Source organism: Lemur catta, chromosome 16 (assembly GCF_020740605.2).
Source record: "Lemur catta isolate mLemCat1 chromosome 16, mLemCat1.pri, whole genome shotgun sequence".
In the NCBI taxonomy this organism is placed as follows: domain Eukaryota; kingdom Metazoa; phylum Chordata; class Mammalia; order Primates; family Lemuridae; genus Lemur; species Lemur catta.
In genome coordinates, this window is record NC_059143.1 from 8796606 (window position 1) to 8820412 (window position 23807).

General features: G+C 38.9%; 1 protein-coding gene, 1 long non-coding RNA gene and 1 other non-coding gene across 5 annotated transcripts in view; all 3 read right to left on the bottom strand.

The window, feature by feature from the left end:
• ARHGAP28 (Rho GTPase activating protein 28) overlaps positions 1-23807 on the bottom strand; it is a 168130-nt gene that overhangs the window by 137803 nt on the left and 6520 nt on the right. The gene's annotated exons all lie outside the window — the stretch shown is intronic.
• On the bottom strand, positions 5592-5725 carry LOC123621990. The gene has a single exon (XR_006729367.1). It is a non-coding gene; the product is annotated as a U11 spliceosomal RNA (small nuclear RNA).
• LOC123621552 lies at positions 18244-21473 on the bottom strand. The gene is made up of 2 exons (XR_006729178.1): positions 21441-21473; positions 18244-18733 (listed from the first exon to the last, which is right to left on the bottom strand). It is a non-coding gene; the product is annotated as an uncharacterized LOC123621552 (long non-coding RNA).

A 23807-nucleotide genomic window follows, 5' to 3' on the forward strand; every position in this document is an offset into this window, starting at 1 on the left:
GAACTACAAGTTCCTTTAGAAAGCATTTTGAATGTGTTGTGAAAACAATAAAACTGTCAGAAGAAAACAAACTTTATTAGTTTAAAAAATTCTTTTCTAAAACAATTTCATGGAAGTCATCCATTTAAATTTTACTATTTCACTGTATGCTCATGAAACCATACTGTATGATTTTACATCGTACTTGCTGAATTCTGAGTTTGTTTCTTGCCTGGACCTAAGAATTTCTTCTCGGTGGGATGGGGATTATAGTCTTACCTTTAGGATAAGAGGATCTTGACTTTCATACTTCTCTTAGGGATTATAACTACTTTTGCTTTCAATCACGGCATAAAAAACTTACCAAAAAAATTTACTTGGAAAATGAAAACAATCTTATTTGCAACTGTACTGCCACCAAACTTTTTTTTTTTTTTGAGACAGAGTCTCCCTCTGTCACCCAGGCTAGAGTACAGGGGCATCATCGTAGCTCACTGCAACCTCAAACTCCTGGGCTCAAGCGATCCTCCTGCCTCAGCCTCTCAAGTAGCTGGGACTTTATCCGCCTAATTTTTCTATTTTTAGTAGAGACAGAGTCTCGCCCTTGCTCAGGCTGATCTTGAACTCCTCAGCTCAAGCAATCCTCTGGCCTTGGCCTCCCAGAGTGCTAGGATTACAGGTGTGAGACAACACACCCAGAGCCACACTGCCAAACTTTTAAAGTTGTCCAGTGTTTCTAAAAGGGAAAAGACTTATCTACTTACTGCAGTTCTCCAAACATGTAGTTTGTGTGCATGTATTTGTTTGAATTTACATAGGTGGGCACAGTTAAGATATAATCCCATTATGGAGAAAATGTGCTTCATTATTTTAGCACAGTATTTGTGTAAACTCAGTGCAAATGATTTGATCACAAGTTTCCCTCAAACCCCTAAGATTCCTGATTACATTTTGATGTCCCTCTCCAAGAAAACAGCTAACAATTAGCATAGCTTTCTTCTGGAACCAAACAAGTTTCTGATTCCAATCTTAATGAATTGCCTTTTCAAAAAGGAATTAACCACCTGTGGCCACAATTTTGCCTGCAGGACACTGTGCCTTCAAACACTGTGGGAAGCAGCAAATCCTGGGTGAAACTTAAAGCCAGGTTATTTTTTAGCAGAACTCTGCGGCTGGGTGCGATTCTCTGATATCCTTTAAATTTTTTTTCAAGATAACAATCTGAAAGTGTTCAAATTTTAGCTATGATTTACTTGTTGTTTTTGCTATTGCGACTTCCATAGTTATTTCCTGTCATAGAGGAGTTGTAGATTTCAGTTTCTTTACTCATTTAAGACTGATTCATGTTCCACAAGAATCTCTGGTTTATTTAAAATTCTTAAACTTATTAGGTGCAGAGTTCGAACTCTAAATATGTATATTTTAAAATTAGCCAACTATGTTTTATGTAGCATAACTCTGGGTAAAATTAGTGACATTTTTAAAACAAATTAGAGAATCACAAAAAGGATGATAAGTCACTGTGATTTTATACATTACAGAAAAGATATAAAATGATAAAGGATATATGTAAACTGAGGTCTTTATTGATCACTAACAGGATGTTCTAAATGAAAGTAGAATTTCCTTATTCATTTCTAAGCTCTACTTTTGTTTTTAAGCTTTACCTTTTAAAAAGCCCAATTTGTTCCAAATTTTCCTACAGTTCTCTACTAAAACTTTCTGGAACTTGAATAACTGTGTCTAAAAGGATCTGAGATTAAGAGCTAAGTCCCCATCTGCCAGGATATCTGAATTTGTCTCCTTTTAAATTATATGTAAGGTATCATTGGTGAAATAATGACTACAAGGAAACACAGTGAGCATTTAAGAGGACAAAAGTCCACCCACACATACTATTGGATTGATTTTAACCAATTATTTTATTTAAACTTACATTTTACTGTGTCATATGTGAAATGTGTATGATAAAAAGCTCATTAATTAAAAACCCCATTTAATAAAGCAACAAGTTCCAAATGATTTTAGAACAAATCTAAAGCAATACTATGTCCTTACTTGACTCTTACAATAAATAATCACTATTTCCTACTGTGCTTTTGATCTTCTCTGATTGAAAACCACAACTCTCATTTATCCAAGATAATAAGTGAACAGATACATATAGAGGGAAAATGACAAATACCATAAAACCTCATGTTCAGGTCTGTCTACTCACAAATCTTTAACTGGACCAACCAGCTAGGAGGAAAACTGGACACCTAATATTCCCCACCCTGCTTTCTGGTGCAATGTTAAAGGACAAGCAAGCAAGAGAGCCTAGTCTAGAGTGGAATCTGCGCCCAAAGCACAGAGGAGAAGGGCAATCTTAGTCATGCTGTATGGGTTTTAAGTCCCCATCCCCATTTCTCATCTGACACTTTAATGACAGTGTGGTGGCCACACGAATTTCCTACTCTGAATCTTCTACATAATATTGCAAGCAAACCTACAATTCCACGCAGTGACATAGGTAAAAGGAAGAGTCCCTCAAGCATCAGTTTGTTTCCCAACCCACTCCTCAATAAACTTGGGAAATACCTACTTAATACAGCACAATAACGGATTCAGGGGCACTTGGAAATGCTCTCAACATCAAAAATTCAGAGCTCAGGCTTAGAAATGCTTAGAAATCATCAACATGTTCCCATAATTCCTAATTCAAATACATTCCTCCCAATTTGTAATGCGGGCCAAGTTTCTATTCTCATTTATCTCTGTCTCTGATCATCCTTCTAGAGACATTTTGCTTCTTTAGGTTTTACTTCATTTGCTTCCCTTCCTCCTTTCAACACTGCCTCTCTTCCCATTCCCCCACATATCTCTGTGGGATATGTAACAGGGCTTTCTCCTGCTTCCCAAACTTCACCACGCTAAAGAAAAATGGCTTATTCCACTAATCGGGTTCCATGTTTCCAAAAAGCGCTGCTATTTGCCATTAATGATAACTACTGAACAGGTCATATTCTCTGCAAAGGATTAGAAAGGATGTTTTTTATTTTTAAGTAATAATTTTCATTGTCAAGACCCAAGTAATGAAAATTTTTCAATTTAAACCATCACGATCAATCATTTTTATATTAAGAAATCAGCCTCCACATTTATTAGCTTGGAAGATGCTCTTTTTATGTAATATCTCATTCTTCCGATGTTCGCTGAAGCAGAAAGGATATTTTCTGATAGGTATTTCTAAGAGAATTATAGTTTCATTACTCAACTTAGATTTTTTTATGCCTTAAGGTAGTGGAGACAGAGCTGGGAGGGAGGGAAGGGAAGGAGGACAGGAAATGATGACTCGAAGGCTATGCAAGAATATGAAAATAAGGATAGTTCATTCTTCTATAGATCTTACTATGTGGCAGTCACTGTCCTAAGGTCTTTACTTAGATTGATATTTTTAAGCCTCACAATAAATCTATGAGATCAATATTATTATTTCTCCCCACGGAGGGAACTGAGCCACTGGGAGGCTGAATCACTTGCCTGTCAAGTTATGTAGGCCCAGAGTCAGCAGAAGAGCCAGGACTCCACTCCAGGCAGTCTGGCTGTAGAACTCTTGCCCTTCATCATTGATGGCTTCTTTCTAAGTTAACAGAGTTGATTATTTGAATATTGCCAAGGCTGAAGGTGAAATTAACAGTGACATAACCAAAATGCCGATTATTTTGTGATTCCATATGTGAACCACAATAGTTGAGACATATATACTGACTTAACTGATACTTTTGGTGTTTACTGATACACAAAGAAATTGCTCAAAAGCTATGCAGGAATGATACTCATTTTAGAAAACGTGGAATATTACGTTTCATGGTATTTGGACTCAGGCAGAGAGTCTGGTTGTTCTGGTTTGCTCAGAAAATCCCAAGTTATACCTGCTGTCCAGGTGTAATTATTAATAGTACCTCTTTTTACTCTCAAAAGTGTCCCACTTTTAATAATAAAACATATAATCGATCATCTTACTTATGCACAACCAGAGCAACTGGCACAAGTCAAACTGCATACAAGTGAGATCTGATTCCTTTTTCATATTAGTTTTCAAGGTCATTCTTTATAGCAATTCCAGAAGCCTTTGGTCTGTGCCAACAACAACCAATGACTATTTACTGTCCAGCATTTATTCTGTTGTCCTCATGGACATTTTTCTTATTATGTGTTTCCATCCCCAATCTTTCTACTTAGCAAGAATCTTTTACTTCGTTTTTTTCTACCTATAAAATTCATTAGGACTACTAATTAACTACTATTTCTAAAAGGCAAAAATCTAAATAAAACAAACACCCTCCTTCCCCACCCCCCAAAAGTAAATAATAAAAAACTTTCTGTGCACTCAAGCCTATATAAACTTAACTCCATAAATGTTAGTTTACTGTCATATATGCTCATAAAAGGGAGTGTTCTATTGACCTTTTCTTCTCAAACATATTACAGGATTTGGTACATCACCACATGAATTTTAAATGACCTTTCATTCATCTTCTTAACATCAGTGTCTGCATAAAAGCTGCCAATTGCTGCATTTGGTTTTAATAATTCTGATTCTTTCATTTCTTCATCCTAAAATCAGTAGTTCCTACTACTGTGAGTTTGATGGTGTTTCTCCCCGTTGTCTTTCTTCTGCCTCTTTCTACCTTCTAATGCTTCATTGCCCTCCAGTCCTTCTGCCAAGTCACTGTCTCTCCTCCTCCAATGCCTTCTAGTCTATAATAACTACCCTAACGACATGTATATCCTTAAGGATTTCGGTGTCACTTTTTGGAAACGAGCCACTATTCAATTTCACCCTCTCACATTATGTTTCCTATATCGCCTGTGACTCAGCACTTGCCTTAGTAGGCTGAGGCTTTTTTCCTATCCCTTTAAAATTCTTCTGAAAAATTATTGTTTTGTGGTCCCCTGACACAAACCCCCTGCCCTCCTTACCCTTGGTGCAAATCCATCCATTCACCCTACTTGGGAAACAGCTGGCAAATTAAGCTTCCCCACTTCTGGGCTTCATCTCACCCTTTTACTTATGAAGATCCTTGGGAAACTGACCTGCAGGAGGAAGGGAGGAAACTCCTGTCCCACCTCCGCAGAAGATCAGTTTACCATGCCCTGAAGCGCTGGATGTCATTTCTTACCCTTATCTCAGTCCACAGGGCTAGGAAAGTTGGAGGCCGTCATCACGGGTCCTAGAAAGCTGCTTCATGCCAGTGGTGAGTTACCGTGAGGGAGACAACGGCCCACTCTAATCTGCTTAGTGATTTGAAAATTTTGACAATGTTCTCCCTTTCTTAGCCAGCATGGATTCTTAAGATCTTAGTATTTAAACTTATTCTGATTATAATACATTCTCATTGGGCTTGATGAAATCTTTAAAGATAAGTACAGAACTGTATTTATCTTGAATTTCCCTTTTCCTGCCATGATTTAGCAACACTAAATGGCCCCAGTTATCCAAGGATAGTTTAATCTCACTATGATAATGACATATTAATGGGTTCTCTATAAAAGTTGCTTGGGTAAGTGGTACCTTTTTGGGAAAAACTGCAATAAGGAGTGAAGACCACATTTTTTTTTCTTTGTACAAGGACTCCAGGACCAACAGTCACCGGCTGCCCAAGTACCAAAAAATCATGCTTACAAAATCTCTTGATGTCGACTCTATACAAAGAGCAATCGAGTTGCCTTACATTTGCCACTCAGGGCAGAAGCCCTTTGTGAAGACCACATTTAATAGAAAGAAGTGAATTTCATTAAAGATTTAAGGGAAGTAATTACAGCTTCAGAGTCACATGGCTAAAAATAAATTATATTTCACTCTACAGTAAGGTTTTAAATAGCCATTTCTTCCTAACAGCCCGTTACCTTGTTCCTTCATGCCAAGTAGTGTTATTGGAAATAAGCAGACATCAAGAACAAAATGAAATTGCAAACAGAGAATTAACTGTATCATATATTTTAGAGCTGTGAATGCAATACTTAAGATAATAACAAATTTACTAATGTAGACCAGAATTTTACCAAATCCTAGTTGTTAAAAGTAAGTATAACTCTGAGTGTCAGCTTTATAATTAGACTCCTGTAGGAATTTCTGCAACCACTTTCATCTTTTAGGGGCAGAGACCATATTTACTATGACAAAAAATTACGTTTGGGTAAAATGTTTGAAGATGAAGCTCTACTGGAGCAGCAGAAACATGCAGAAGCCATGTCTCTGGGAAGACCATCAGAACTCAAACTTTAAAAACAGCAACAAAAATAAGATGCCTCGACAAATTCAACCCCATTTCTCCAAATATTGTTTTCCCTTTCAATTTAGAAAATACCCACTTTATTAAGAATAATTTTTAAAAGTCAATCTCAAACTTCATACTATGTGACGCTATATTTATTATGTTCTCCAAACTGTGGTCTGCATTTATAAAATAAGTTGAAACTTTCTTGTAAGACATATAATAGAAAAAATCATAAGATTGTACTAACTCCATGACTCACAAATACAGATAGGGGACAGAGGAGAAAAAAATACGGTTGATCTCAATTCGGTCTCATGAAAACACACTATCTGTCCTTATTGTCACTTTTTTATTAGAAAAAAAATATTTTAAAAGGCTATTTTGAAGGAATTTATTTTTAGACAAGAGCAATGGCACTCATCTCAAACCAATTTTCTTACTTTAAGCTTTCACAATTGCAATGTTGTCCTGAAAATAGACAGAAATATTTAGTAGTCTCTTTCAAGGACTCTTCCCTTAACAAAAACAAATGACAAAATTAATCCACACACATACCATTTCAAACTGGGCCCATGGATATTACAAATCCCTTATTTCCCTGTTCATTCCCAAATTACAAATAGCCTACACTCAGAATCACTTGACTAAGTGACATTTCTGTAAAACACAAGTGCTACTGATTTATGAGGAAAGGCTTGAGAGTCTATTATTACCTCATCTCAAACCCCTACATACAGTATTTCTAGCAACAACAGAAGGGGAGAAAAAGCATCGTCAAGCAATGGGTCAAAAACAAAAACAAACAGAATGACTATGAACATATAAAAATAAAAAAAGAAACCCATCACTTGGTGAAATGATACTGACTTACTTTCTTAGAAGTCTAATTGCTGCACTTCTGAATGGGGAGCAGGGATGGCAGTGGAGTGTTGGGAGGAACAAGAAGCCTTATTGTCACCTGCCTGTGCCCTCTAGCTGAGAGGAGGGAAACCTGCTGTCACCACACAGCAATCTCAGGCTAAGAACTGACCTTGAGCCCAGTGAGAAGCTTCCAGAGCGTATTTCAGAGCATCCTTTCCATTTAGATGTGGTCCTTCTTATGCAGACGCTGAGGTGGATTTAGCAGCAGGTGGTTTTGCAGAGTCAGGAATCTTTGTTAGACTGCATGAAGTTTGTGTTAACTAAAGACACAACTGGCCTCAAGCATAGACAGAAAAAGATCATGAGAGATCACTTTACAGAAGAGAGAATCAAGAAAAAGCTCACAAGGAAATTTTTAAGTGAAGCACTAGTCCTTTGCTGACTTGTGACGCCAGCGACACAATCAGAATGGGCAGGAAGGTCTGCTTTGCTTCATGGTTTGGATTTGGGTCTGACGTCCCACGAATTTACGATAATGCTCACATTCTGTTGAAACAGTTCCAGAATGTGGCTATTGAACTCAGCAGGGGAAAGAAATCCATTTGGTCCAACTTTTGTTTTTCCTCCGTGGGTAGTAATGAGGATTAATAAAAACTGTGGCAGAGCAGACATCTTATTAGTCTACCAAGGGTGAATGGGCATTGGCCAATTTGTAAAGGGAGCTAAAATTAAATTCTTAATATAATTTAGTGTCAGTTAAATGCATTTAATAATGACCACCCTAAAAATTCATCTGTTTAATAGTTCAAATATAATCAAATTGCTCTGTTCTACAAATGTAACTCTCTTTCCTTTCTAATTAAACACTATTTTATGAAGTTGAATTTCCCAGATGCCTGGAATTTTTTTTTTTTTAAGTTTTGTAGGCAAGTCTTCAAAAATGGAAGGTACTTTACTATTTCTTATAATAGGAAAATTGGCTTCTTAGCAATTACAAATTAAGTTTATAACACTAGGAAATTTCAAGGACAGCAAATCAAACTCAAATCAGAAAGGACAATTATATGGCAAATGTTGTGGCTTACACAATTACAAAGAGACAGCACTGTTGTATTTTGTAATCTATGATGCTGCTGGCTGGCAGCAACTGCTGTTTCTGAGGCCGGTAATTCCCTCTCTGGGTGGACTCCCCAGTAGAAAACAAGTCTGCCTGTGCCCACCAGTAAGGCGACATTTTATTCTTGTTGACTTATTGGCATAGATCATTATGCCTTTCTATTACGCTCCAGTTGCAACAATCTCAATTCCTGTGTATACTCCTCGTGGCCGTCATTTTCCAGTCTTTAAAATTATGTTCTCTGATCACCTCTGAATCATCATAAATCACTGAGCCCTAAATTAGATGCTGCACTTTAACAGAAGATAAATTATCTACAAGAAGAGGGATTTTATCTCCAAGAAGAGGGATTGCCTCACAATGAGGTCATGGAAACTACAGTTTCACAATTTGAAAAACAAAAGCATTTCCTTTCTCTTTCACCTCCTGGGGATTTTTTTTTTCTCTGCAAGAGATAAAATCTGACAAACTAAAAATATAAGCATCTGGCCATGTGGAACCTGACCTAGATTAGCATTTCTCAGTGTTTCTTTCGCCTATTGTTTTCTATTTTTCATTGTAAAAAATTGTCTTCTGTGATCAGTTTTAACCAGAGTCAATTATTTTGTTTTCCAAATTTTAGAAAAGAAAATCCATACATTGCCTCCCTCTCACCATCCCATCAACATTTATAAGGTATGTTGTTAGGTACTGAGATCCTAAAGATAAACCCTGACTCCTGCTCTCAGGGAAGCTGCAGTCCTATGGGGGAAGGGGCGGCTACAGAGAAGTAACATTGTAATCACCATTGCGAATGACAAATTCAGGTCTGCCACTGGCCCACAGCTCACTGGGAGCAGAGAGGAGATAAACTGGAGCCAGAATGAAAGAGAGTAGGAAAAGCTATTACGGAAGGCTTTCTAGACAGTGTAACGGCTAGGGTTTAAATATATCCCCCAAATTTCATGTCTTAGAAACTTAATCCCCAAATTCATATGTTGATGGTATTTGGAGGTGGAGCCTTTGGGAGGTCATTAGGATTAGATAGGCTCATCAGGGTGGAGCCCCCATGATGGGACTGGTGGCTTTATAAGAAGACCTGAGCTGAACACACTTACCCTCTCTCTACAGCAATACAAAAGCCTTGTCATATGCAGCGCCATGCTCTTGGACTTCCCAGCCTCTAGAACCATGCCCTCAATCAACTTTTCTTTATAAATCACTCAGTCTGTGTCATTCTGTTACAGCAACAGAAAACAGACCAAGGCAGTAACCTATGAGCCAATCTCCAGAGACAACAGCACTTAACTATGTAAAGACTGGGGAGAAGGCTCTTCCGGCAAAGGAATTAGGATGTGCAGAAAGGAGATAGAGTATGATGGTTAAGAAGCATGGGCTCTGTCGTGGTCTGTATATTTTACCACAGTTTTTTTTAAAAAGCAGCAGTAACTGGGCACAATAGCTCCTGCCTATAATCCCAGCACTTTGGGAGGCCAAGGCAGGAGAAGCACTTTAGTCCAGGTGTTCAAGATCAGCTTGAGTGACATAGCAAGACCCCATCTCTACCAAAATTAGAAAAATTAGCCAGGTGTGGTGGTGCACACCTGTAGCCCCAGTGACTCCGGAGGTTGAGGCAGAAGGAGCGTTTGAGCCCAGGTGTTTGAGGCTGCAGTGAGCTATGATGGCACCACTGCACTCTAGCCCCGGCTAGATCCTGCCTCAAAATAAATAAATAAATAAATACATACATACATACATACATACATACATACATACATACATAAATAAATAAATAAATAAAAAGCAGCACCAGGAGCATGGGTCTGGGACTGAGATTACCATAGCTAGGCCAGTTACTTATCCTCTGTGTCTCAGTTTCTAAATCTTTAAAATAAGAAGCAAAATAGTACCTACCTCATAGCAGTAAAACCCTAGGGGCTTTAATACACGTAAAGCACTTGGAACAGCCCTGGTTTCATAGGAAGCACTCAGTAAATGTTAGCAGTTGTTCCCATGCACACAGACCCAGAGACAAGAGAGCACGGGGACCTGGAAGGGCGCAGGAGTTTAAGCTGCCTTCTCTAAAAGGAAAAGTCCACAGAATAGAAGTAACCTGGAAAAAAGAACTGAGCTGGAGGTCTTCAGAAATCCCAGTTTGCAGGTATCCCTTTTTCCTTGCTGGAGTCATCACCGAACATTAAATGTGCACCAAGGGTATATCCTTGGGGCTACCTACACTTTACCTGCTACTTGAGAATAAGCTGTCAATGAAAATTAATTGTCTTCACTTTTAATTTTAAAAATTAAAATGCTTCTTTTCAAAGGGTAGTATTAAAACACTTCTTTTCAAAGGGCAGACTGATGACACCACTACTCTAAATATGCCATCATACCAAGGCCTGAGAAGGAGTGCAGTCCTAAGTCTTATGGATGCTAAACATTTCCCCCAAAAAATGTTTGAGTTACATAAAAGCCACCTGACAATGCTATGGAGTAATGCTATACTCTGATGTCACATGTTGTATGGGAAGGAATGACAAGAAGACATTATGAGACAACATGATGATGAGTTCTTCCCACTTAAAGAAAACGGTATAGAAATGTTACAACACTGGAAACTTGAGTTGCTTAATGTCTTAGCTTCCTCATTTGAAAAATAAAACTAGATGTTTTCTAAGGATCCTTGGGGCTCAAACGTCCTATAACCTGATTGATGAACAGGCTGTATGGAATTGAAGCAGAACTTAAAACCCTGAGTAATGGGAAATCTCTCTCCAGTCCAGCAATTTGTCAGACAATACTACCAAAAGCCAATAGTATCTGGTTTTTATGTTTTCAACTTTCCTATAAAGACATGCTACTAATTAGCTACTCATGACTCCAGCTAACCTTACTTGAATCCCCATTTTCTGTGTGCTACAACCTACTGAATGGATAATGTGCAAACAGATCAAAGCACTTGTTTGCGCTGATTGACTTTTAGTTCAAACAGTTTTGCCTCATGTTGTTATGATTATATTGGTCAGACATGTGCTAGAAGCTTTATCTCCATCTCAGAAATGCTTCATTTGCATAAACACACACTTTTTATCCTCCATCTTGGCACACAAGACTAGGGGCCAATGGTCTCGGGTACAGATCACACTCTTGCGTGGCATCCAAGACGTGTGCACGGGGAGAGATGCACCGGAAACACCGAGCACACGCCCACTTAGGAAAGGGGTCCCGGACTGTGGATATGAGCGTCAAAAACAAAGAATCTCCCTTGTCTCCCTGTAATTTCCTGTAAACGTGTGAAATACTGAAAGGCTTCTGTTTCCTCTACATCTTCTTTGAGAAATGTCTAGAACTCAGTACTTCTTGGGCTCTGACCTTGTCAAACGTTGTTTGCCAACTTTCACTTCTAAGAACAAACATGGCCTATTCATATAGGTATTGTCTCGTATGCCCAGGGCCCTCCCAGCCCATGCTCTGTCAGTTTCTCCCATCAGCCACAAACGTCCAAGCCACAGAAGTCGTCCGTTCTGACAATGCTGCCCAGAAGTCTGACACAGGGAGACGACGCAGACAGCAGCCTCCAACACAGCAGTCCCTCTAGCAGGCCTGTTTTAGCCATGTGCTATTTTTATGTTGAACTTGTCCTAGACTTGTTCAAAGATAATCTCTAGACACTAGAGATATACTCTGAATACTATGAGAGCTCTCTCCAGGTATATAACATAGGCACAGCAGCTATAAATGTAAACATATCCTGGATGTAAAATAGTTTCTCAAAATAGATACTGACGCAGTAAATGGTTCATGTAATTGAATACTTGCTGAATTTGAGGTCGATCATGTTTGGGAGTGTGGCGAATTCTATTCCAGGGGTGGCATCATTCCAGGAAGGCAAAAAACCTCTAACTGACTCTCTTTTACCACTTTCCCAAAACAATTAGGGGTGCATTCCATAACACCAGTACCCACAGGCTTAACTGCAGCCGACCCGAGTTTAGCCTCCAAAGTCCGCTCTGTTGTTATTAATATTCTTGCCTTCAGGGAATTATCAAAATGCCTAGGGCAGGCCTGTGTTTCATTACTCTTGAATTACAGCCTTCTCCCACTGCCAGCCCTGTGTGCTTTTGGTGCTCAACGCTGGGAAAACTCTGATACCCACAATACCCAGCTGGGTCATCCAACCACAAGCCAAGGTAAACACAGAGGAAGCTCGAGTCCCTGGGGGAAGAGCCATGCATGTCTCTACTACATGCGAAGTCTGAATGCTGGGACTTTGACCACACCACCAGGATACAGCATATGTTTATCATTAGTTATGATAGTAGCTATTAAGCCAGCTACTTTCAATGTGTAAACTACTTTCTGTCTGTTATTTGGGAGTTTTTGTTTGTTTGTTTGGGCAGGGGGGCATAAACTCTTCCAGAGTTCTAAAAGAATTAAGTTTTTACTTGAGTCTAATTCTTTCAAAATCGATGCCTTTCAGTAGACTATACGGCATTGGCAGAGGTAAAGGCACCCTCCCAAAGTGGGGCACTTTTATGAATTTGTTTTAATTGCTTTGGCTGGAGCAATTGACATCCCTTTGACAACTGCTCTGTTGAGCCAAACCCCATCCTGAAAATAAAACCCTGCCAAATATATCTACGGAATCTACTACTACTTCCTCACCAATCCTTCAAGGCATCCAAGTACACCCTCCCTTGCCCCCCACCCCCATCCGGACACCCAAATCCACACATCACACTGCATCCACACACCCAGCTCACACACCACCTCTTCCATGGAGCAAGCCCTACCCGCTCATTAGAGGCTGCAGTGCTGGCAAGACATGGTGCCCAGTTCTCCTGGGCTCCAGTACAAGCTCCTGAAGCACAGGAGCTTGGTTTAACTTTGATCTTTCATTGTCTTCAAGAGAAGACACCCAATGAATGTTTGCCAAAAAATTTTTTTAAAAGAATAAATGGATAAATGAACTGAAAGAGAATCCAGAAGTCTCTATTTTCTTGGTTAAAAAAATCATTTTGTTATTCATTCCTCTTACACATGTATAATTTTAAAACAATTATTTGGACAAAGTGTTTAATATACCGTGCTGCTTTTTCATTGATTCATCTGCTTACTAAATATATAACTCTCATCCTTTCCTGGCCCACCCTTGGTTAAGTTTTCAGAATCCTACAACCTAAAATCCTGTACCTGTTTCTGTGTATGTGTGTGTCTCTCTCTTTTAGACAGTTCCTAAACCAAATGTCAGCATAATGGTCTGTTGGAGGTACTGAGACTCACATGCCTCACAAACTGAAAAGGGCAGAGAATACTGATAAATACTTAAGAGACTGAATTGTCTGGACTCTTCCACTGACTCTCTGTGACCGTGAAAAGTTGCCTCTATGGGATTCACAGCCCTCACTTAGAAATGAGAGGTTGTAACAGCTGCAACCTCAGGTTCCTTTCAGCTTTCTGTATCTTGGAAAACTAATTCTGTGCATTTTGCTAGGAAAGGCTTGCTATACAAGCCTCGTGAGTAGGCAGAGCAGGAAGATGTCTAAACCAGGGGTCAGACAGAATGGCCTACAGGCCAAATCCAACCCACTACCTGTCTCTATAAATAAAGTTTTATTAGAACACAATCAAATCTGTTGGTTCACATGTCTATGGCTGATTTCTCACGAAGTATAGCAGAGTTGTAACAGAGACAATATAACCAGCAAAGCCCAAAATATTAACCCTTGGCAGAAAAACTTTGCCAACCCCTGGTCTAAATGATGTATGTTCAGGTGTGTGACTTCCTGCCTGAAGAACTCTCTTCTGTTCCCTAAATGAGATCTGGAGTTTCATCATTAGAGGTTAAAACCATGTATATATGCTTTGTAAGGTAAAAATACCCTAAATGTTAAGCAGACAGTACCTTGGTAGGAAATCAAATGATCTCTACCTGGGGCGTTACAGGGAAAACAGAAGGGCTCCAGGAAGCCCAAGCAAACTGAGCAGGCACAAAAATAAACGTGCTCACATCCCAGCCTTGCCCGGGTAGACCATGGGGAGATGAGTGTCCACACCCTGCATCCTGAGAACAGAACCTTAAGTTCAGTTTCTGACGCTGTGATGAGTTTCACTCTAAACCTGCTTGCCCACCTAGTCCCTCTCACACCCAACAGCCAATACCTGCAAGACAGCTGGATGACACTCAGGTACAAGAGAAAACCACCAAATGGTCTGTACACATTATTGCCACTTTCAGGCTCTGATAACAGGATGTGTCTGAATCTCAGAAGCCATGATGAGGAACGACGAGCCAGACACAAACAGCATATTCTGTGGTATTATTGTTAGATGGCTTCCAAGAGCAGGCAGTACTCCTCCTTGGTGACAGCAGTCAGAAACAGGGCACCTGGCAGGGAGGGGGGAACTGAAGGAAAAGAGATGTGAAGGAAACGTCTGGGGTGAGGGAGATGTACTATATCTTATTTTGGATTTACTTACATCGGTCAAAAATCATCAGACTGAACATTTAACTGTATTTTACTGTAGATGGAGTGGACCTTATTTTTTTAAAAAAATATCTGTTACCACTCAGTAAAGGATTTATTTTGTATTTCTCTGTGGGCATGTCTTCAGAGATCCCGGAGGTCTTTAGAATCACAGCTACGTCATAATTTTCCCTCCACAGCAACGGCTAAGAAGGCGAGCAGGGACAAAGGAGGAGGGAGACGTGAAACCTCCGTGGTGGAGGGACACTCCTATCAAGCCTCTAAGCCCGTTTCCTTCACGTGCACGTTCTTGCAATATGTCATCAGATAGTGGTTTTAGGACCTAGCAGATCACAAAAAACTCAAAATAAGAAAATGAGAAAAGTGAATTAGAGTTTTCCCTTAAATTGTATATGTTTTATTAGAGTATTAAAAAACACAGAGAAGGCCAGGTACAGTGGCTCATACACATAATCCCAGCACTTTTGGAGGCCAAGGCAGGAGGATCACTTGAGGCCAAGAGTTCAAGACCAGCCTGGAGCAACATAGTGAGATCCCCATCTCTACAAAAAATTAGAAAATTAGCCTGGTGTGGTGGCACATGGAAGTTGAGGCAGTAGGATCACTGGAGTATTGGAGTTCAAGGTTTCAGTGACCTATGATCATGCCACTGCACTCCAGTCTGGGTGACAGAACAAGGACCCATTTCAAAAGGAAAAAAAAAAACTCCACAGAGAAAATATTCAACAATATGCTCACATGTCTCTTAGAAGTCTCTACTTTAAATTGTATTACACTTATTCTAATTTTGCAGCAAAATAGAATGTAAATTAAAGTATTTTAATTAAATTACATAAATTATTAGATCTAGCACAAATAACATTAATAAAATGTACCTTTCAAAAAAGAAGTTATTACTGAATACTCTCTTTAACCTTGAACTAAAAATAAATAAAGTGCCATGGCATTCTTAAACACTACCCAACATTCCTATTAATTAAGCTATCAATTTACAACCATCTGGAAAACAAAAATCAGTTCTGCTTATTGGACAGGCTATATTTTTCAAAGAAAAGCTTAAAGACAAGCAACTTACTGATACATTATCCTGACTTACATAGCTTCGTTGAAATGAACCAAACTCTCCTAGAGGAACTGAATGTACTAAAATTAGGCAACAATTCATGCTGCTATACAGACAGCATAAGTACCTGAGAGATCAATGGAATAAATAAAGTTAAATGAGAGGAACAAAGGTGTTATTATAAAATTAGTGCAGGTCTAAAACCATGTTTTGGTTAAAAATCTAAGATTATCTAATTACCTTCATTTCTAACTTAATAACAGAGGAATATAGAATTTAAGCATTAGATCACCCTAGTGATAGGAGTCTAACAAAAAAAAAAAAAAAAAGAAAAGAATTTAAGCATTAGAAGAGATCCTTGAGGCCAACTAATGGAATGATTCATTGTCCAAAGGAGGAAACTGGGCACGTCACTGACTGCAGTCTGACCCTAATCATTTTACCCAAAGTGCACACATTAAATGGCCTCTCTCCTCCCTACTCCATCTCATAGTACCCAGCCTCAGCAACACCGGCAACTGTGGCTACCCACCACACCAAAAACACTCTTTCAACCCTTACAATTCCCCCTACTAACTCATGCTCATTCCTTAGACTTAATTGAGTTATTAACTTTTCCAAGAGCTCTCCTTGACCCCCTCTCTCACCAACCTGAGCCCTGAGTATCAGTTATACCTTCTCTGCTCTCCCAGAGTATCTTATGCGTTTTTCCTCAATCATTCATTCATTCAACCATTCAAATATTGAATGTCCATTTTGGGCTGCTAGGCTAAATGCTGGGGTACAGAGATGAGAGACACAGTTTCTGCTCTCAAGGACCTGGAACTTTGGGTGCAGCTGAAATTGATTATTTACCCATTTTTCTCACTTAAGGACCAGCTATTAACCATTTTTGTAGCCCCAACATCCAATATCATGGATGGCATACAGAGGTTCAAAAAATGTTTGTTCAATTTCACTTTTATTGTGCGAATCAGAGCTTAAATTCTTCTTGTTTTAATGAGTGAAGTGACTCTTAAGCAAAACTTAATTTTTAGAGCAATAGGGGATATATTTACCTTCTATTAATTATGCCTGCTACACTCAGTTTTATATGTCAAGTTATGATTATTTACAATTGTTGCAAGTTTTGATTTTTATTAATTCTTCTTCACTTTATCGCATATTACCAATAGTTTATGTTATCCTATGAATAAAGGTTAATATAATGTACCCTCTCTCAGGGAAGACATCATAAAAAAATAAAGAGAGATGCTGAGACCTTACAAGACTTCCCTGATAGCTTCCTCCAAGGAGAAGTCCCATTTGCACATTTCAGCCTCCACTGTGTTCATTTAGCAACCATTTAAGACTCTACTAGTGCCAGGCCCTTTGATGGGGAAGTGGGGAACGTAGTTAAGGATCGGTAACAAAGAAAATACACAATGCTCTTGTCCTGAAAATGCTTCTATACCACTGTGGGGCCGAGTTTCATGCAAAGTTTCATCCTGTAAGCACAAATGTATTATTAAAGGATTTTAAGCAGGAGAAGAAATGTGTTTAAGTCCTGCACCTTAGAAGTGCTACATTTCCTCCTTGACTTTTACCAGATTTTCAGCTCTTTGGGGTAAGTTTTAAAAGCTCTGCCCTGTCTGCCTCTTCTCTCTCTTTTCCTTCCCATAAGTTAAGCTCTCAGAAGGAATTGTTTCTACCTGCTGCCTCAAATTCCTTACCTCACATCCACTCTTCCATCTGCAGCACATTGGCTTCCACCTCTGCAACTCCACTGAACCACTGTAGCCACAAAGCTAAATCCAGTGGATGATTTTCTTTACCTTATTGGTTGTCTGATCATTCTGAGCCTAATGCCTTGGTTTCTGGAATGTTCCTATCCCCTTGGTCTCTGTCTCAGGCTTCTAAGCCCTGCCCTTCCCTGGCTGGCACTGCTGCTCAGGTCTGCATCCTTGTTCCACTGTGTCTACAGACGCTACTCTTTCCTGCCAGATTTCATCCAAGCCCACTGTTAACTATCCCTGAGTTGCTGAGGTCTCCCATAAACAAATAGCTTGGAACTTTCAGCCTCGATCTCCCTCCCAGCCTTCCAACTTGTACAGCCAACTGTCTGCTGAGCATGCACACTTAACCATCTCAGAAGAACCTAAAGCTCACAATTTCACACATTAAACTCATCGTCTCCCCATCCACAATCTGTGCATGCACCGGAATTCCCAGTTTCAGTTATAACACTCCCAGAGAGAAATCCAAGTCACTTTTCCCCTAGTTTCCAGCATGCATGTAATCATCAAATCATACCAACTTCTTTGCTTCTTTTCCCTACAGAATCCATTACTCCCTTGTATCCACATTCCTAATTGCCCTAGTCTAGGCCCTCATCATCTTTATTTGAACTACTTTATTAGCCTTCTAAAACATTTCTCCAACTCTTCATGGTCTTTTAGACTACAGAGGGATAAAGAGATCGGGGGCCCTGGAAAAAAAATAAGCAAAGAGCCATAAGATTACAATTTTGATTTTATGGATTTCAATCTAATAGCTCTTAAGCCAGATTAAAATAGTAATGAGCTGAAGTGGGTGTGGGCAGGGTTGGGGGGCAGTGAAAGAGACAGAAGAGAGAATGAACTAGGGTAAGATGTGGTTAAACGAAGAGAGTTCCTTTTGAGGGTACATTTAAAAGCCCCCTGAGTGGCAAAGGACTTCCATGAACTCTAAAGAGAATTGGTAATAATTTTTTTTAACTCCCATAATAAGAACTTTCTTAGCATCTGCATAAGAGTATCGTGTTTGTTCAGGATTGGCATAACCGACTTCAGCTTCACTTGGGCTTCTTATAAGCAATGACTCATGTTGTTTTAGCTGGTGTTGACTCATTGTCTCACAGAGGATGACACAGCTCTAAACACGCAGAGCATGGCCGGCTTTTTCCAATTATGTGCTTCCAGCAACGGGGCGAAGTGGGAGTCCTCCAGCGCACAGCTTTCTGCAACTAAGCACAATTCAGATTTTACAAAAACAGCTGCCAAGTCAACCTTCTAATCATGAAACTTTATAAATGAGGAGGGAGAGGAGGTAAGTTATGGTATGTTAAAAAAAAAAATCGCAGGGCCAGGCATCCTCTGTTTTTCAAAACAGAAACTGTGGAAACTTACAGTCAGCTCTTTTCCCCATTAATTGCTTACTCTGTTGAGGTCAGTAAATGTTTTTCTTAAGATGCCAATGAAAAGTCACAGCAAGTGTGTTTTCAAGACTCTCCAAGTTGCACTTACTAAGATAACGCGCATGGGAGGCTGTAATAGTGCTCGAAAGGAAGCTAAGGAAATGCCATTCTCTTAATGGACACCACTTTTTCTCTAGCTCTACACCGGGTGGGAGCCAGTTTTCCCCTACTCTGTGCCTTCCTGCTGTTGGCCTGTCTGGGCCACCAACACAGGAGACATGGCGTGGGCCCGAGTGAACGCTGTGGTGCCGGGGAGCAGGTGACCAAGTTCAGAGCCTGGCTCCACCGTCGTTATTCCCCGTGAGGCTCCAGGCAAGACACTTTTCCACACTTCGCTTCCCATCTGTGCCACAGAGATTATTCCTTGCTCTCCTCACTCACGACTGTCTTCAGAAAGCTTGGTTCCCACTGAACTCCCTGGCTGCTTAAGAACAGTGAGAAGATGCTCCTACACACATGGTAATTAGCAGAGAAGCCCAGATCACTGTTTATATATATATAACGAAAATGACTGTCCAGTCTTTATAGTTCTGGTCCTAAGAACCAAAGTTGCTTTTTTTTGGGGGGGACAGAGTCTCACTCTGTTGCTCGAGCTGGAGTGCCATGGCGTCAGCCTAGCTGACAGCAACCTCAAACTCCTGGGCTCAAGCAATCCTTCTGTCTCAGCCTCCCGAGTAGCTGGGACTACAGGCATGCGCCACCATGCCCGGCTAATTTTTTTCTATATATTTGTAGTTGTACAGATAATTTCTTTCTATTTTTCAGTAGACACGGGGTCTCGCTCTTGCTCAGATGGTCTCGAACTCCTGACCTTGAGCGATCCTCCTGCCTCGGCCTCCTAGAGTGCTAGGATTACAGGCATGAGCCACCATGCCCGGCTAATTTTTTACGTATATTTTTAGTTGTCCATATAATTTCTTTCTATTTTTAGTAGAGATGGGGTCTCGCTCTTGCTCAGGCTGGTCTCAAACTCCTGAGCTCAAATGATCCACCCGCCTCGGCCTCCCAGAGTGCTAGGATTACAGGTGTGTGCCACTGCGCCTGGCCAGAACCAAAGTTTTATCAAAATGGCTACCTTAAAAAATAAAGGCAAGTGCCCAGAGCCTGCAGGCCACTCTGATTCTGACCTCTCCAGAAGATTCGAGTCTAGACTAAGATGGGCCCGGGATTAGTTTTCTAAATAGAAATCCCTGAAGCCCATCCTAAGTCAGCATCATACATGGCCTTAAGGTCACAGGTGGACAAGGGCTGTACTCAGGCTTATAGGAGACCAGAGATGGCTCAGGGGTCTGGATTACCATGACCTGCCTTAGCTTATCCTAAATTTTTGAGCAAGATTTAGAACAGAACTGATCTCTACAAAGTCATAGTCTAGGACCTGACCTAGTTCCTTAGTTGGCTTCAAATCAAGATAAGATGAAAACCTGACTGAATATTGAGAGATAAAAAAGCAAGGCAGGCCAGGCGTGGTGGCTCACACCTGGGAGGATCGCTTGAGCCCAGGAGTTTGAGACCAGCCTGATCAACACAGCAAATCTACCAAACAAACAAACAAACAAAAAATTGGCCGGGCATGGTGGCACACCTGTAGTCCCAGCCACTTGGGAGGCTGAAGCACAAGGATCGTGTGAGCCCAGGAGTTCAAGGCTGCAGTGAGCTATGATAGTGCCACTGCGCTCCAGCCTGTGTGACAGAATGAGACCCTGTCTCTAAAAATAAAACTAAGCTAAAAAAATAAAAAAGAGGAAGGCTCTATTAATTTTCATAGAGTGTTGCTTTTCAACTTGCATTAAAAAGTCTTACATCATAAGTCATATTGCAAGGAATTACTTGAAAAATATATTTTTAACCATAGAAATCTAGTTTAGTCGTTAAAGAAAGCAATTAATGAAACTAAAGTGAAAAATTCTAAGATCTAGTTACTAACAACATGAATCTAAGGGTTAAAGGATTAAAAATTGCCCTCCCTCCTTCCACCAAAAAGAAAAAAACAAAGCCCCAGGAAGATTTTCCGTTACTGACTGCTTGGTCAATTTTAATGACTTTCTCTAGAACATTTTTGTCTTGTTTTAAATATTGTTACCTAAATAAGACTGAATGAAAGTCAAGAATATACCTTTTAAGTGGAAAAAAGTCCTATTATTGAACTTCCTTTAAGTAATAACAAAACTTATCAAATAAATTATTTATATCCCTTCATACCAACCTCTATGCTTATTCCATTAAAACAGAATGGAAATCTTTGCAAAACAAAAGACTAAAAAACAAAATAGAATATTTATAACATTTACTACATGAAGTTACAAATGCTGGTTGCTAAGGGTGATACATAAGACCATCCCTGTTCTCAATAATCACACTGAGGCAGAAAAACAGTAAAGCCATAATATATTAATAATGTTACATGATTTAAATACCAGGCTAAAAGCACCAGTTTTGGAAGGAGACTGGGTTGGAATTTGGGCTCTTTAATTACCTTGCTGTGTGATCCTGGGCTACTTCTCTGTGCCTCAGTTTCTTCCTGTATCATAGGACTGTTGTAAAGATTAAACGGGATAATGCATGTCAAGTTCTTGGCATAGTGCTCGCCCCATTAGTAAGTGCTCAGTAAACCTAGGACTTTGGGTTTTTTTAAGACTCAACATCCCAGGACAATGGTACATGATTAACTATAAAATGATCACTACCCTTACGGTGGTAGACTATAGCTTGTTATGGTAGGTGAGAACCTTTCTAGCTACTATCATCAAGGAAACCTTCAGAAAAGAAGTTTAGTTCTTACTTCTTTGACTATGTTCATATTCATATTCATTCTCTCTCTCTCTCTTTCTCTTCGTCCCTTGCCACTTAAATATGGGTTTAATCCCAACCACTGACATATTAACTCTGGCTACTGTGTCAAAGTGTGATAGTGAGGGTGAGGAGAAAAGTGGAAAGGAAAGACAGATCAAAAATCATGAGTTATAATACCATTTTAGGATGTTTAAATTTTTTTTCTAGCACCTGGCAGATTCCTACTGATCTTCAAAAACAAATTTAACAACAGACCTTTGTATAAAGGCAACTACATTGTTGGGTGTTTGTTTAAAAGCAAATGCATTGGTCAGTGTTTTCTAAAATGATTTTCATAAACGAATATTGAACAGGAAATTTCAAAGGGACTCTTTTCCCTATAAATTACTAATGTACAAAAGTAAATCTTGTGGCTAATCATAAATTTTAACATAAAGATTTATCTCTTGTACATAAAAGATAATTGCCACAACTTACAATTACTAAAATAACACAAATAAATCTCAAGTGTTTGACAGTTTAAGAAATATTACATACTACTTTTGTCTTTGGTTTCCAGTTTCTCCTTCCTGTCCTTTGTATTGTGTGTTTGTGTGAAGTCATCATCTATTCATCTAAGGGATCAGAAATGGAATGCAGAGATTTAATTAGTTTTTAAGAGTAACATGAGATATGCAGCTGGTTCTCTAAGTAATACTTAGTATACGTTCTCCCACCCTTGGAATTACATGGCACTTAATGCCTGTCAAATGGGTAGTTTATCTATACTATTCATTTACTGAGGAGTGACACAACACATCTGATACTCAAAGAATGTGTCATAAACCCCAGATATTTATGATGAATACATAGTAAAACAATCTTTTACTTTTAGAGAGTAAGGCAACTTAAAGCTTTTGGACACATTATTATTTTGTTTTGATGTACTTCCTCTAGAAATCACAAAGAAATGGATATATGAAACTTCATATGATGAAGAATGATATATTACATAAAACTCACTAACTCCAGTAACCAGAATACAGCAAGAAACTGAAAGCAGACAAACTAAAAAACTCTCAAAGAAACCCAAGGAAATGCTATCAAATGCTTTAACAAAAGATTATACATTTTAGTCCTTTGAACAGCATTTCCTTTACACGCATTCTAACAAGTTTGATTATCTAATCGAAAGCAAATTACAATATTAGAAAGAAAAGAAATACTGTTAAAGAGTTTCAGGCCAGGCTGATAATAAGAGGGAAATAATAACAATAAACAATTTAAATTATATAAGAAATAATACACCAATATAGGCTATTTACTATTAAGGCAGACAAACTTACACGTCGCAGTAGGTACCTTTGCTTTAGTATAGAACATTAAATTCTGTCTTAATGATGACAGTCATTAAGAAAAAGGTCAATTTCTACACTACTTAGGACTATGTTTGACTTTTATTTTCATCCAAAGAGGCTTAAAAACAAAGTCTATTGCATAAATGGACAGAATTTATTTCCTTTTTTTTTTTTCTGAAAAACATTCCATTCCATTTACCTCTTTTGCTTTGGTACATAACATTTTACTTTTATTCTTGGCTAGAACTGATATCTAGAGAACATATGGTTGCAAAGTAAGCACATGGCAATTACTTCAGAAATGAAATTGTTTGGTTTGAGGATGGAATGAGAAGAAATTCTCATTATATGCAAATTAGAATGTTTAGTTAAAATATATTTACAGATTTTCATATAACATCTCAGGAACACTGGTAAAAAGAAAACATTTCCTGTCAGGTACAAAAATAGATCTAAAAGAATAAAAGATAGTCTTTGTAACACTCTCTAGGGAAAGAGATTTAAGAACATCTTTACACTCTTAGCACAGCATTTAATTTAGCATCTTTCTGATTTTTTTTCTCTTAAGCCTATAATAAAATTTTGCTTCCAAAAAATCATGGAACTTTAAAAATTAGAAAATTTGTCTTTATAGTTTTCATGAATTCAAATCACATAAAATTAAACCATTTTATTGCACTTTGTGTCTAAACTGAAAAGAATGGTAGATTAAA